The 15,484-nt window shown below is 32.5% G+C and overlaps 1 pseudogene; it reads right to left on the reverse strand.

Moving 5' to 3' along the window:
• Nucleotides 1-7,517: 7,517 nt before the first annotated feature.
• LOC124938957 lies at nucleotides 7,518-13,613 on the reverse strand (annotated as a pseudogene).
• Between the last annotated feature and the right edge of the window lie 1,871 nt (nucleotides 13,614-15,484).

Raw genomic sequence — 15,484 nt, forward strand, 5'->3', positions numbered from 1 at the left:
TATATATATATATATGCAATTAAGTTAGATAAAACTTTTTAGTTAAAAAATAAATAAAAAACAACTTGCTTAAGCTAAATATATATTATCAACTTTTTTTTAATTACATAATTATTTTGATTTTTAAAATAGATTTTCAAACGAATCCATTGACCATTTAATTTCATTGAATTGCATATATTATCAAATAAAATAAATTATACTTTAATGTGTATTTTATTTATCAAATGAAATTAACTCCTCATATTCTCCAATGTGAACTAGTAGAAAATTTAATTTAAGAAATGAACCAAATACATAATATGAATCAATTTTTAATAAACTATAATATAATTTAAGTCCAAATTTAATGATATTTTTCAAAATAAATATGTCTATATGTACACAAATAATATGAGAATGAAATAAGATCTGGATATCTCCAGTCGCCTTAGGTCCTGGGTTCGAATCCGTCAGGTCGAAAGTTATGCGTCTGGTTAATTAGTTAAGTGTGTTTGCGAGCTATGTGTTTAACCCCTTTGTGACCACATTATCCCCCACTTTTAGCCTAACGACAACAAGATGTTGATATCCCCAACCTCATTGAGAGGTCCTGGGTTCGAACCCGTCAGGCGACAAGTTCTACGCTTGATTAAAAGGTTAAGTGTGTTTGCGGGTTATGTGATTAACCCTTTGTGGTCACATTTTTTATCCCCTTTTCTAGTTTAGCGGTAACAAAAGTTGAATATTCTCAGCCTCTATAAGGTCCTGGGTTTGAGCCCGTTAGACGACAAATTCTACGCTTGGTTAAGTGTGTTTGCGGGTTATGTTCTTAATTCGTTTGTGGGTTATGTGCTTAATCCGTTGTCCCATTTTAAATCACCTCTTCTAGCCTAGCGGTAACAAAAGATTGATATTCCTACCTTCCCCGAAGTTCTGGGTTTGAGCCCATTAGACGACAAATTATGCGCCTAGTTAAATGATTAATTGATATTATCATAAAATTCGACATGTCATATAGAAATGGTAAAAATATCGTCCTTAACTAAGGAAAGCTCTTTTGCCTTGGTAACATGCCTAGAATGAAGTTTGCCCTGTGACAAATCCATTAGTTTGGGCAACCCAACCTAGAGGAGCCATATTATAGTAAAATATTATTAATAAAACTCAATACTTTTATTTGGGCCAATTAAAGAGTCGACTAATCTATAAATAAAAAATTAATTTATATGTACTAAAGTAAAGAAAATTAATCAACGTGGGTTAATTGTAAAGTTAAATAATTAAATAAGTATTATAACTAGTAATGAAAACAAAATTGTTATTTTGGATGTAACGCTATTCACGAGGAATTTTTATGCATAAAAAATGTTATATTGTTAGAAGTCGTTGTCGTATGTGTCACGACAATTTTAAATCGACACTTCACTTAATTATGCATTGACAGTATGTGACTGGTATCTGAAGTTTTTTTGTGGAGTATTATTGGCATTAATTATGTGATTTCCGAGTCTTAGAGTAGTTGTTGTGAAGTTTGAATTGATGCGACTAATATGACAGACCTACACATTTGGGTTAGGATCGCAAATGAGTCAAACTGTCCGTGAGCCGCTCGGTCAAAGCTTGACTTAATTTTGATTTTGACTTTGACCAAGTTCCATTCAAGAACTAGCTAATATAATACTTGCTCGATGGTTTATCGAGCTTTTTCGAGCCTAATTTTATTTATTTTAATATTAAAACCTAAAATTTTAAATAAATATTTTTTCTTTACAAATATTTGAAAATTTATATTTAGTTCAAGTGTTTCGAGTTAAGCGAGCTTATATGTAATTAGTCGAGCTTGAGCTCAAATTTATAAACTTATTCGAGCTCGAGTTCAAGTCGAACTAAAAAATACTTAATCGAGTCGAGCTCTAACTCAAAGTTGCCTTGAGCTCGGGGGAAATTTGACAAAATGACCCTAATAATAAACGGGTTTTGGGAAATGACCCACGCCTGATAAACATTGCAAAAATGACCTTTTCGGCCTGTCTAAAAACGAAAATTCCCCTCCGCGTCACGCGACGCATGAAGTCGCTTCACGCGACACAAATGACCAAAAATGCCCTTATTATTATATATATTCCCCATTTTTTCATTTCTTTCTTTTTGTTCTCTCTTTTCTCGATCTTCTCCACCTTCTCTCTAAACCCTAAGTGGCAACCAGGAGAACGACGAACACAACGACGGACAAAACCTTACGGTGACCAACCTTGAATTGAATTTATATTGTTATGATTATCTTGAATTGAAAGTTTTTATATTTGATCGAAGTTTGAATGTTTTTGTGTTTAATTGAACATATTCGAGACTACATTTGATGGATTTGACAGATGGTCATATTGTTGCACTTTGTAAGTTGTTGAATGCAGATGATTAGTCACCTCGCAATGGTTGGTTGCCTCTCGCGATGGTTGTTCGTCTCTCGCGATGGTTTTTTACCTCTAACGATGGTTGGTCACGTCTCGTGATGCGTTGAACGCGAAGAGACGCACATTTCTTCACGCGCCATACTCTATTTATAAGTCACTCCTTGACGCGTCCCTTAGGTTATAAACTATTTCATATCTATTTGCTGTGTCTCTCTTTAGTCGTTGCTCATCTTCACTATTTCCTGTCTCGACGCCTCTTCATTATTCATGTTAGTTTATGTTTATGTTTAGGTTTAGCCAAAGTTCATCGCGTCTCGCGATGATTTATGTTTAAGGTTTAGCCAAAGTTCATCGCATCTTGCGACGATTTATGCTTAGGGTTTTAGCCAAAGTTCATCGCGTCTCGTGACGGTTTATGTTTAGGGTTGATGTTCTTACGTCTTCAACTCATTTTATGTTGACTTGTGCTCGATCTCAATCACATGATCTTACTGTAAATTTCGTTATTACTATCGTATTTGTTTTAAAACTAATATTTATACTACTACCAACAAAGAACTGGCATACTTTGATTGTTGTTAAAGGTTTTCACCAACATAATTGTTGTTGTTTCTTTTGAACTGGCATAACATTGATTGTTGACAATTCTCAAAGTTCCTTTTGAACTGGCATAACATACATGTTTTTGTTACTTTTAAAGATGTCAGATACCACCATTCCTGAGTTTCCTGGTAGGATTTTGTTAGGATCGGATACAACAACATAAGAGGGGGTTGAATGTTGTTGTGTTAAACTTGACTTTTAATTCGGTTTTAATCATGTGAGGGACTTAAAACCTGTTTCTATTCTACACAAATTGTCGCAAGCTCTTGAACGGTTTCAAGTGAGGAATGTTTGTTAGATTTGAAGCTTTGGATGCAAGAAGTTAAGATGCAGAAAGTAAATAACACGAAAGTTTTATGAATGTTGGGAGATAAAACTCTTATGTCACCCCTTCTTCTGTTTCCAGAAGGATTCCACTAGAAGACTTTGGTTTATATAGCGTCTATACAAACCCAGTCAAAAAAACCCAAGACTTAACAAATGTCTGTTCTGAACTTCTAGCACTCACTCTATTAAATAGACAACTTTCTATTTAACTTACAACAAGAATATGCTCTCAACTTATACAATGTATACTTTTACAGTTAGAGAGATAGTAAGAATTTAAAGCTTGTTGACTATGTAAATTCTCAATCGTGATATCGCTTGTAGATGTCGAGCTCTCTCTAAGAGAGTCACTGTTGTATTCTGAAGCTCATTTATAATAAAGCATAACAATAGTCGACTCTGACTTTTGGATTATTAAATGACTAAGAAAGACTCGCCGTACATCAAATCCAGAAATTTGGAGATCCGCTGTACCGGAGCTACAGTAATTTGTCGCTCATTAGTTCAGGGATTCGACGTTGCACTTTGATTGTCCTTTGTTGAGGTGTAGGCAATGGTCGAATCTGATTTGTAGATTACGTGTCAACTTTCTATTGGTTGAAATCCAGGTGGTAGTTGTAGTAAACTGACTTGGAAGTTTTCTTATACGAATGATGTTGTTCACTAAGCTGATAAGTAGAGTTCTTCTTCAGACGACTACTGAAGCAAAGCATTTACTCGCGCTTCTTCAGACTACTGCTGAAACAAGGCGTCTGTTCGCGCTTCTTCAAACCACTACTGAAGTAAGGCGTTTGCTTGACTAAGACGTCTGATCGCGCTTATTCTTCAGATAACCCGTCTGATCGCGCTTCTTCAGATTGCTCCTGAAGCAAGGCGTATGAACGCGCTTCTTCAACTACTACTAAAGCAAGGCGTATGAACGCGCTTCTTCAGACTGCACGTCTGATCGCGCTTCTTCTTTAGACAACCCTTCTATTCGCTTCCTCAGTTATACCTGCGCATACACAATTTCACAACTTAGTTTTATTCATTTAAAATAGTCTCTTTAGCTTTGCCTGTGCATAACTAAGTTTTAATTTAATGTTTTGCGCATCATCAAAAAATGTATAAATTTATATCCTAAGTTCATTTTAATCATTTTAATCATTTAAATCAGATTTAACATTTTCCCCCTTTTTGATGATGTTAAAACTTAGTTAGAAGATCAGGTAATAAAAGGTAAATTAGTTATTTATACACGATGTATATGACTTAGTTTTATTTAATCACATCATTAAAACTATGTCTTAATTAATTGTTCTAAGTTCAATTAAAATGTTTTTCTCAATTAATTGATTTCCTTCTAATCTTAATTTTCCCTTATTAATTCTTTAACTTAATCTAACAATTTTCCCTTTATCTAACAGATTTCTTGGAAATCCGCCATCAGCCTCAAGAAGATAGCTAACAAGTTTGATCAAATATTGGATCTTATGGAGAGGGCTCTGAAGACCCAATTCAAATATTTATTCAGAGTCTCGAGCCTGCTTTTCTCAGGAACTATTGTCCATCAAATGCTTCTTAAGGAGATATTGAACGAGGGACCTTGAGGTTGGAAACATGGGAAGACTTCAAGACCGAGTTCAAACGCCAATTTTCCCAGAGAATATCGAGTACGAGGCTAGGAAAATGTTGAGTCAACTTGTGCACAAAGGGACCATCCAAGAGTATGTGAAAGAGTTCCAAGAGTTGATGCTCGAGTTACCCAGTCTAACTATATATTCAACATGTGTTTTTTTAGTATCTTATTTTCTAAATAAGTAAATTAACACTGAGTAATATCATATCAAAGTAGAATTTTATATAATTTAATTGGTAATATTATCCAAAATTTAATATTTGAAAAAAATTAAATTTCAAACTTATATAAATGGAATTTTATATTTTTAGATATGTGATAAATTTAAAAATATATATTAACATTAAATTTTAATTAAAACTAATTTTTGTAAAAATTAAACCAATTCAAAATTAATTAAATTTGAATAATATTAGTTCTCTTCAAAAACATTTATATATAAATAATATTTTGTTTATATTTTTATCTGTGAATTTTTTTTAAAAAAAGTTAAGTAATGAACATGAAAATGAAGACATGTTTAGAGAATATAAATTTTACACTTTCATGAGAATAAATGTATGGAGATACACAACAATAACAAATATATAATAAGATATATTTATTTATGGGAAAATAAATGAGTTTCGAGCTATATATATGATTCTCTACCTAGCATAGTCTATGATACATTTTGGGCTTCCGTAACATGCCATAAAATTAGAGCTTTGATACAAGTCATTCATCATATTGATTTTGTCTTCTAAATTTACTCTTAATTATTATATAGATTGTCTTATCTCTCATAATTAATTTATATTTTTTTTATTTTTAATCATATATATATATATATATATATATATATCAAAAGTTTGAATATTTGAAAAATAATGATTATTTTTATATTTAAAAATATGTTATTTTATTCTTACAAAAAAAAATTACTTAACTAAACTAATTATATTAGCTCAAATGTTAAAAGTCGGGTTAAAACATCAATTACTAATTCACATTAAAAAGGTCTTAAATGAAAGTATATTATGATTTTGAAAATTATGTTAACATTCTAATTATTTTTTGAAAATGTGAAAGATAAATTTTTAGGTATATGTAATATTTTTAAGTATTTTTAATTGTTTTTTATAACTATTTATGAATAAGATAATTTTATAAAATTTATTTATTATTTATGTCTTATTTATCTTTATTTTATAATTATAACCGTGCAACGCATGGTATCTTACCTAGTATATATAATGATGCTTAATTTTTAAAGTGTTCGGATTGTCGGATCGAGAGTTGTGGTTAATTTGAATATATATGTGAGAGTAATTGAATATTTGGGTCGGAGTGTTAGTTGACCCCCCCCCCCCCCCTAAACATTTTTACCGTGATTTGGCTGTTAAAATCTTGAGTTGACTCTTAAAATCTTACGATTTTACGATTTCACATTAGGTTAAAGAGTCTGATTTTAAGTAAACTCTTAAATATGTAAACTCTTACGATTTTAAATTTACAATAATAAGATTTTACAAGTTTATAAATAATTTCGATTTTACGATTCTATACGATTTTACCTAAAAAAAACAAATTTATATTTAAAAATTAAAAATATTATTTATTTAAATTAATTAATTAATATAATTAATTTTATAAATATAAATTTTTATAATGTTATTTACTTATTATTATTTTTTAATTAATTTTATAATAAAATATATAATTTTTTAGAATGAACTAAGTATAAAATACTTAATTATATATATAAATAATAAAAATATATAACTAATATTTTTTCCAATTAAATCCTACGATTTCACGTAAACTCTAAATTTTACGAGTTTACAACTGACTAATGATTCTACGTAAACTCTCGATTTTGACAACCTTAGTTGTCCCGCTCATAAACATTTTTACCGTAATATTTTTTTCACGGTTTTTTATATTATTACTCGTGCAAATGCACGAGATATATGCTATTATTATTATTCTTTTAGTTAATTTGTTATTACATTTTAATTTTATTAATAAGGATATATTTTAATTTAATCTATAAAAACTATTATGGTGTAATATATATATATATTACTGTTAAAACTATTATGGTGTAATATATAGATCATTTAGGCCATCTGGCACCGGCGAGTGCTTCTGGGGCATCCGGCACCGGCGAGTGCATTTGGCCTTCCGACACCGGCGATTGCATCTGGGCCATCCTGCACCGGCGAGTGCATCTGGGCCATCTGGCACCGACGAGTGCATCTGTGTCATCCGGCACCGGCGAGTGCATCTGGGCCATCCGGCACCGGCGAGTGCATTTGGGCCATCCGGCACCAGCAAGTGCATCTGGGCCATCTGGCACCGACGAGTGCTTCTGGGCCATCCGACACCGGCAAGTACATTTGGGTCATCCGACACCGACGAGTGCATCTAGGCCATCCGGCACCGGTGAATGCTTCTAGGTCATCCGACATCGGCGAGTGCATCTGGGCCATCCGGCACCGGTGAGTGTTTTTGGGCCATCCGACATCGGTGAGTGCTTTTAGGCCATCTGACACCGGTGAGTGCATCTAAGCCATCCAGCACCGGCGTGTACATCAAGGCCATCTGACACTGGCGAGTGCATCTGGGCCATCTAGCATTCCACCATTAGGACATGTAAATGTGCTACTCTTATCATCGTATGCATAACTATAAGCTTGCGGGCACTTGCTCTTGAAATATTTTGAATAATTGCTAGGAGGGCAAGTTTCTGGCGTCCCATGGTCTCGACTACAACAATATTCCGATGTTCCAAACCTTAAACAAGCACATATTAAGTCGACTTGAATACTTGGGGTCAATAAAGGAGTTGTTAAGTTGTTTTGGAGACAACTCTAATTCTAGAAGAGAGATGCAGTAGATCATCTGGGCCATCTGGCACCGCCGAGTGCTTCTGGGCCATCTGGCACCGCCGAGTGCTTCTGGGTCATCCGACACCGACGACTGCATTTGGGCCTTCCGACACCAGCGATTGCATTTGGGCCATCCGGTACCGGCGAGTGCATCTGGATCATCCGGCACCGGCGAGTGCATCTGGGCCATCCGGCACCAGCAAGTGCATTTGGGCCATCCGGCACTAGCAAGTGCATCTGAGCCATTTAGCATCAGCGAGTGCTTCTGGGCCATCCGACACCGGCAAGTACATCTGGGTCATTCGGCACCGGCGAGTGCTTCTAGGCCATCCGACACCGACGAGTGCATCTAGGCCATCTGACACCGGTGAAAGCTTCTAGGCCATCCGACACCCGACGAGTGCATCAAGGCCATCCGGCATCGGTGAGTGTTTTTGGGCCATCCGACATCGGTGAGTGCTTTTAGGCCATCTAACACCAGTGAGTGCATCTAAGCCATCCAGCATCGGCGTGTACATTAGGGCCATCTGACACCGGCGAGTGCATCTAGGCCATCTAGCATTCCACCATTAGGACATGTAAATGTGATACTCTTATCATCGTATGCATAACTACAAGCTTGCGGGCACTTGCTCTTGAAATATTTTGAATAATTGCTAGGAGGGCAAGTTTTTGGCGTCCCATGGTCTCCGCTACAACAATATTCCGACGTTCCAAACCTTAAACAAGCACTCTTGCACCCGATCTTTCCTCCTTTATTGTCGTATACCACCAACTCATCGGGACACACAGTATTTATGTCCACGGGACAGCTCGTTGACGGGCATCCATCACGTGGAGTAACCATCACTGGAAGGTTAAAACCATCCACTATGCTGACGTCGTAAAAGTCGAGGTTTCCACCTCCAGCAAGGGTGAACTCGATCAAGGTCGCTGGTGGCGCTCCGCCTCTTCCGTTGCATGGTATTTGGTTCGAGCCGCAATCTCCACTTTGACAGTTGAATCTGTTGTTATTGGAGCATTGAAAGCGTGCCCAAATCCTACCTGACCATGGTGTTGGCGCATTAATGGTTGATGTGGCTTAAGAAGGGAGCTCGAAACTGGTGGTTGATGCTGCGGGTCCTGAGCTAGTTAGAAGCGCCGACCAAATTGTATAGGGACAATTGTTACGAACGGTGAACGTAGCAGAATGAGACCCTGTCAAAAAAATTATTTTAAGATATTTTTAGTAAGAATTAAACGAAACTTAACAACAAACAAGAGATGCAAGATATACCATTGATAAAAAAAAGTTATTATAGTTAAGAGAAATATAATTTGAATTCCCATTACAAAGTGTTTGATCTTTTATGATTTTTGATTTAGACAAACACAATGTTTGGCCTTAAATAGGTGTTTACTTGCTCCCAATCTTGTTTTGAATGTATATATGGTAGATATTTTATATGGCATCTAATCTTTTTCATCATTAATTTACATTTAAAATCCAAACTATATGACTAATCTTCCCAAATTGTTCATTTGATTAAATACTTGGATTTTCAATATAATTTCTTTACTTTTATCAGTTTATCAGCATATAACTGCCTTCATTAAATCATATGATTTTGCTTTATCTTCTTGAATATATTTATAGGAATCCCATCTTTAAAAACATATATACCTATTTTAAAGGAATGTTTGGATTAATTAATTATATAATTCTAGAGTCTATCTCAATTGGTACAGTGTATGCTTAGTAAGCAATAGGTCCTTGTTTGAATCCCTGCTTATTTGGTTTCAAAAGAAAATAATGTTATTCATTTAACTATTAAATAAAATTATATTAATTTAATTATGTAAACTAAAAAGGATTAAGTACTCTAGCTAGTCAATATGAGTATTGATTTATGCAAATTGGGCATCAAAAGAAAATATTATATTCAAATTGATCAACTAAATCATATACATGCCTATAAGATTGGTGTATTTTATAAGAAGTTGTGAACTTTGGCATGTGATTTTTTTTTTTTATTTTATCAAAAATTAAAATAAAATCATATTTAATAAAAAAAATTCAATATTATGATCTAAAAATTTATTATTTTTTTATTCGCCTTACTTATAAACATTTTATCTAATTTAATTAAATATTTTATATTAATTAAAAATAACTTTTACTTTTTACTTTAATAATTAAAAAAAATGATTGTCTCTATTTGACAAAATAAAATTAAAAAAAAAACTCATTATTTCGCATATAAAACATTTCAAAATGGATACCGACCAATTTGAGAATGTTAAATTGATATCATAATTAATATTCAATAAATGTTTTTTTTTTTTTTTACTTTTGTGTCAATTCTCAAATTATTGTTTAAATATATTACTTTAGTTTTGACACATTTCCTAATAAATACATTTTTTTTATTAATTTTAAAATAATAGTAAAATTTTCATATATATAATATAATGAATATGGATAAAATATTTTGACATATTCATTACATTGCAAATATTACTTCTTACCATATAATTATGCCTCAAGTCTTGTACGTTTTAAGTCATTATGGTCTAAAAACCAATCAAATATAATTTCCCTTACTTATTCAAGACCTGCGTTAATAATTCCATTAAACCAGTGTTTCATTAATTTTGATCATGTCAAATTTACATTAAAAACTTATATATAATAGTTTAAAATAAATTAATCAACCTAAATATACTACTGTCATTCTCCCATTAATTGTTTTTATAAATTTTCAAATAACTCTCCAATTTCTATTAACTGGGTTTTGAAATGTGAACAAATTAATCCACTTTCAATTCATATAAATTAAGATGGTATACGAATTAATATATATATATATATATATATATATATATATATATATATATATATATATATATATATATATATATATATATATATATATATATATATATATATTGACTTATGGGTTAAACATATTATATATATACAATGAAAAATGTCATTAATTCTTTAAATTAGTAATTTCTCACTATCATCATCTCAATTATTTTTAAAAAGTATTAAAAATTATTTTGTTTTTATTTAATATGAAATATGTGATTAAATTAAATCTATTACGATATTTTACGTGACAAATGTTTGGTGCCTAAGAGTTCAAATGTCACGAATTCGAATCTCATTTAAAATTTTGTAAGTTGAAATAATTGTATTATTATGGGTTATTCTTTTATCTCTAATATATAATAACGATTCATTTGAATTTATTTGATTTGTTGGGTCGAGAGTTATGATTAATTTAGATATATACGTGAGAGTAAATAAATACTTGAGTCGGATTGTGGGGGTTGACCCACCCATAAACTTGTAACGTTTAAAACTAAATTAAAATTGTTATATGTATATTTTGAATTTACAACCTAACAAAAATAAGTAAAATCTTTTAACCAATTAAGTTAATAAGACTTTATATTTTAAATTCTACACAAAATTCGATAAACGCGTGACATTCATAACAATATATATATATATACATATATATAATAATGATTAATTTGAATTTGTTTGGTTTTCCGAATAGAAAGTTGTGGTTAATTTGGATATATATACGTGAGAGTAAACAAATACTTGAGTCGGATTGTTGGTTAACCTGCCCATAAACTTGAAATAGTAAAAAATAAAATAAAAAATGTTATAGGTATGTTTCGAATTAGCAACATTACAAAAACAAATAAAACTCTTTAACCGACTAAGCTAATAAGACTTTATATTTTACATTCTAAACAAATTTGATGAACGCGCGACATTCATAACAGTGTAATCTACATGTATAATAATGCTTAATTTGAATTACTTGTTTTGTCGGGTCGAAAGTTGTGCCTAATTTGAATATATATGTGAGAGTAAATGGATATTTGGGTCGGATTGTGAGTTGACCGCTCATAAACTTGAAACGTTTAAATATAAAATTAAAAATATTATATTTATGTTTTGAACTTGCAAAATAACCAAACAAGTAAAATCATTTAACCAACTAAACTAATAAGACTTTATATTTTAAATTCTACACAAAATTTAATAAACGTGCGTGACATTCATGTGACATTCATAATCTCTGTCATCATTAATTTTATATAAATATTTTCTTCTTTTATTATATTTATATTAATAAAAGTTTAACTTATTAAATTATAATATTATATACATATAAATTAAAATAAGAAAAAAAAATATATGACAGACCTAAATATTTGTGTTATCATCCAAATTATTTTCTATTTGACAATCTGGTTGAAGAGAAATTGACAATTTTTTAATGATCATAGTCGTTCGATGTGCTTACGACTTAAATCATTAACTAAGGTTAAAAGTTCTTGATCTCAAGAATAAGACTAAATCTATTATTCAAAAGGCAACAAAACAGTTAGGAGAACAAAAAATTAAGGAGTCTAGAAAAAGAAGATGAAACAGGGATTAGAAGAGAATACTGTTAGTATGCCTAACAGTCCGAGAATTGAAGATGACGAGGGGAAATTAAAATAGAGTAAGCTAAACTTTTCACAATATTATTCATATATGCAATTGGAGTGAGTTCAGCTTATATACATAAACCAAACTCATAAAAGTATTCCGTTACAACTGCTCAGAGGGAAAAGGAATTTAACAAATATGGTATGCAAATAATAGAAGTTGAAACAAACATATAATCAAACATAACTTTCCAGAACAGAAGCATTATCTCCCCTTCAAATATCCGTCGTCCTCGACGAAGAGACCTTAGCCTGGTCCACCTCCAATGTTCATCCTCCGATCTCTAAAAAGAACTTTTTTTCTCTTGTTGTTCTGCAAATGTTTAATGCAGTTTTGAGATATTTTTAGCAGGGCCATAAGGGGTCAAGCTATAGAACTACAATCTTTGATAAACCTTTGGTAACATCCTTTCAATTATTTTATTGATTGTGGAACTGACCATTTTCTCATTGTCTTTAACTATTCTTGGTCAATAGTCATTACATTCAATATATGACCCATGTAGGAAATTTGTTTGCACCCTAAGTTACATTTTTTTTTGTTGAGGAATAACCTTGTTTGTTGCAATGTTGTCATCACTTGGTGTAGATATAAAAAAAACTCCTTCCAACTCCGACTATACACTAGGGTGTCATCGAAAATTCAGGACAAATCCTTTTTCCGGACCAACACCACAAGGGCAACAAAAGAGCCATGACTTCTAATTACTCCCATGTATAACACATTATTGACTAATTGCTCAATTTTTGTCTTTCGTAGGGCAGGGTACCAGTATTAACAGATTCACACAACTTCCGTGTATTTTTTAATTGGATTCGATGATGTTGTTCCCTGACTGGTGGTAAGTTTTCAGGTTACTCGAATAGAGTGTTGAAGTCTTTGAGCAGTCACTGAAAATTTTCATGAATCTCTTCTAATGTCATTGTGGTAAGTGAAACAAATTGTCCTTAATTCTTACTCCTTATTTGCTCCATGCCAACAACACTGCATTTCTTTAATGGCTTCTCCAGCTGGTTGCCTTGTATCAGGTTAATCTGTACATGAGGTATACCTTGCAAGACAATAGTTCTCCCTTGCTTCTCATAATAGAGGGTTAATTTTTCGAAATTCCAGGATGAAGGGCTTAAAGTAATCAACCACTCGATGGATAACACAACATCATATCCTAGAATGGTAAGTACCTTCATATCTATTTCGTAATCATTTCCCTCCATTGACCATTTCAGGTCTTGACAAATGCTGGAGCATAATATGCTGGAGTCATTTGTCACTCGAATCGACAACACCTGGGTGGGCATGGTATCGTGACTTATTTTCTTCATAATCCTATTATTTAAGAAGTTATGGGTATTGTCTGTATCAATCTCGATCTCGCCAAAGATTTTGGGTATCTAAAAATTATTAGAACCGGTCAATGAATGCAAGAAATGACATGCTCTTCCACTACATCAGGCTGCAAAGAAGGATCATTAAAAATCGACTATAGAGTGAGTTTTGGAAATATAGTAAGTCTTTTTGTTATTAGTCGAGATCATTAATAATTTTGATTTACACATGTGTTTGGGTTCCCACTTTTTATTGCAAGTGTAACATAAGACTTTCCTCTTCTTTTCATCTATTATAGTTGAGTCTATTTGCTTCATTTAGCTCTGGTTTATGATGGAAGAATGTTTGAGTTTGGTAGTTCGGTTGGTGCTTGGCGATGCCGTGTTAACATTGGATGACTTGGGCAGCATCGGTGGTTCAACGTTGTACAAGTGTCCGCTTCTCAACAGGGACATGTATGTCACTTCTTAGACCTTGTCCATTGACATAACATCATTTAAGGATCCATGAAACTGCAGCCTGATACAATTTGCGATTTCTTCCCTCAACCTAGACAGGTAGCAGTCTATAACATACTCATCGACATACTATACAGTTTTTAGGAAATTGACATGTATTGGAGATTGTATTTTGAACAGAACTAACATATTTCAGGTTCATTAATTGTCTCATTAGGGTGTCATTTATGTAAAGCCCGAACTGTAAGATATCTCTCTTGAACACCTCCTACGTCATGGCTTCTCTATGATTGCGTTGCTGAAGATACGACTCGTACCACATTTTTGTTTCACCAGTAAAGTGAATGAGAACAATGTCAAGTTTAGTTGCATCATTAGTCATATCCACCATAAAGAACTGTTCAACATATATAAGTTAGCCCTCCACATCGCTCTCATCGAACCGAGGGAAATCTACTTTGGTGAGTCGGGTTGGAATAACATATTGTTGGCCAGGATGGAAGGGCCTATTCGGGGGAGGGCCATGGTAATCAACATCATCATAAGTCTTGGGGTGGGGTTCTTGGCCAGGAACAGACCCTCCTTCTATGGATGTTAATCGGTCTTCTGTGACATTGAACCTTATGTCCATATTATTACTCAATTCATTCATGTTCTGTTACAGGGAAGCTTGCATAGAAATTGTTTGTTAGGTCAATCTTCGATTTGGGCTTTAAGAGCATCTATCTCAGATTGCTATCGGGTTTCTATCATCCAAAAACCGTCTGATTCTGATACCAAATTGTTATGACTTAAATCTGTAACTGAGGTTAAAAGTTATTGATCTCAAGAATTAAGACTAAATTTATTATTCAAAGAGTAACAGAAAAGAAATGAGAACACAAAATTAAAGGGTTCAGAAAAAGAAGATAAAAGAGGGATGAGAAGTGAATACTGTTAATATATCTAACAGTCCGAGAATTGAAGACGACAAGGGAAAATCAAAATGTAATAAACTAAGCTTTTCACAATCTTTCATATCTGTAATTGAAGTGAGTTCAACTTATATATGAGACAAACCCACAAAAATATTCAATTATAACTATTCAAAGAGAGAAAAAAGATTTAACAAGATGTGGTCGGTAAATTACAGAAATTGAAACAGACATATAATCAACCTTAAATGTCTAGAATTGTAATACATTCATAATGTTTTTTAAGATTTGTTTCGAAAAGTTTCTTAAATCGATTTTTCTCGAATATTTATTAACTCGATAACATATTGGTAGATGCTAATGTGGTTGTATTTTTAAAAATAAAATAGTAAAAACCAAAAGTCAGCCTGCAAAATGTGAAATATATAATCAAGCTGAAATTTATTGAAGAGAAAAATTTCAGTTAGCACC

The sequence above is a fragment of the Impatiens glandulifera genome, chromosome 5 (genome assembly GCF_907164915.1).
Source record: "Impatiens glandulifera chromosome 5, dImpGla2.1, whole genome shotgun sequence".
NCBI classification, from domain to species: Eukaryota; Viridiplantae; Streptophyta; class Magnoliopsida; order Ericales; family Balsaminaceae; genus Impatiens; species Impatiens glandulifera.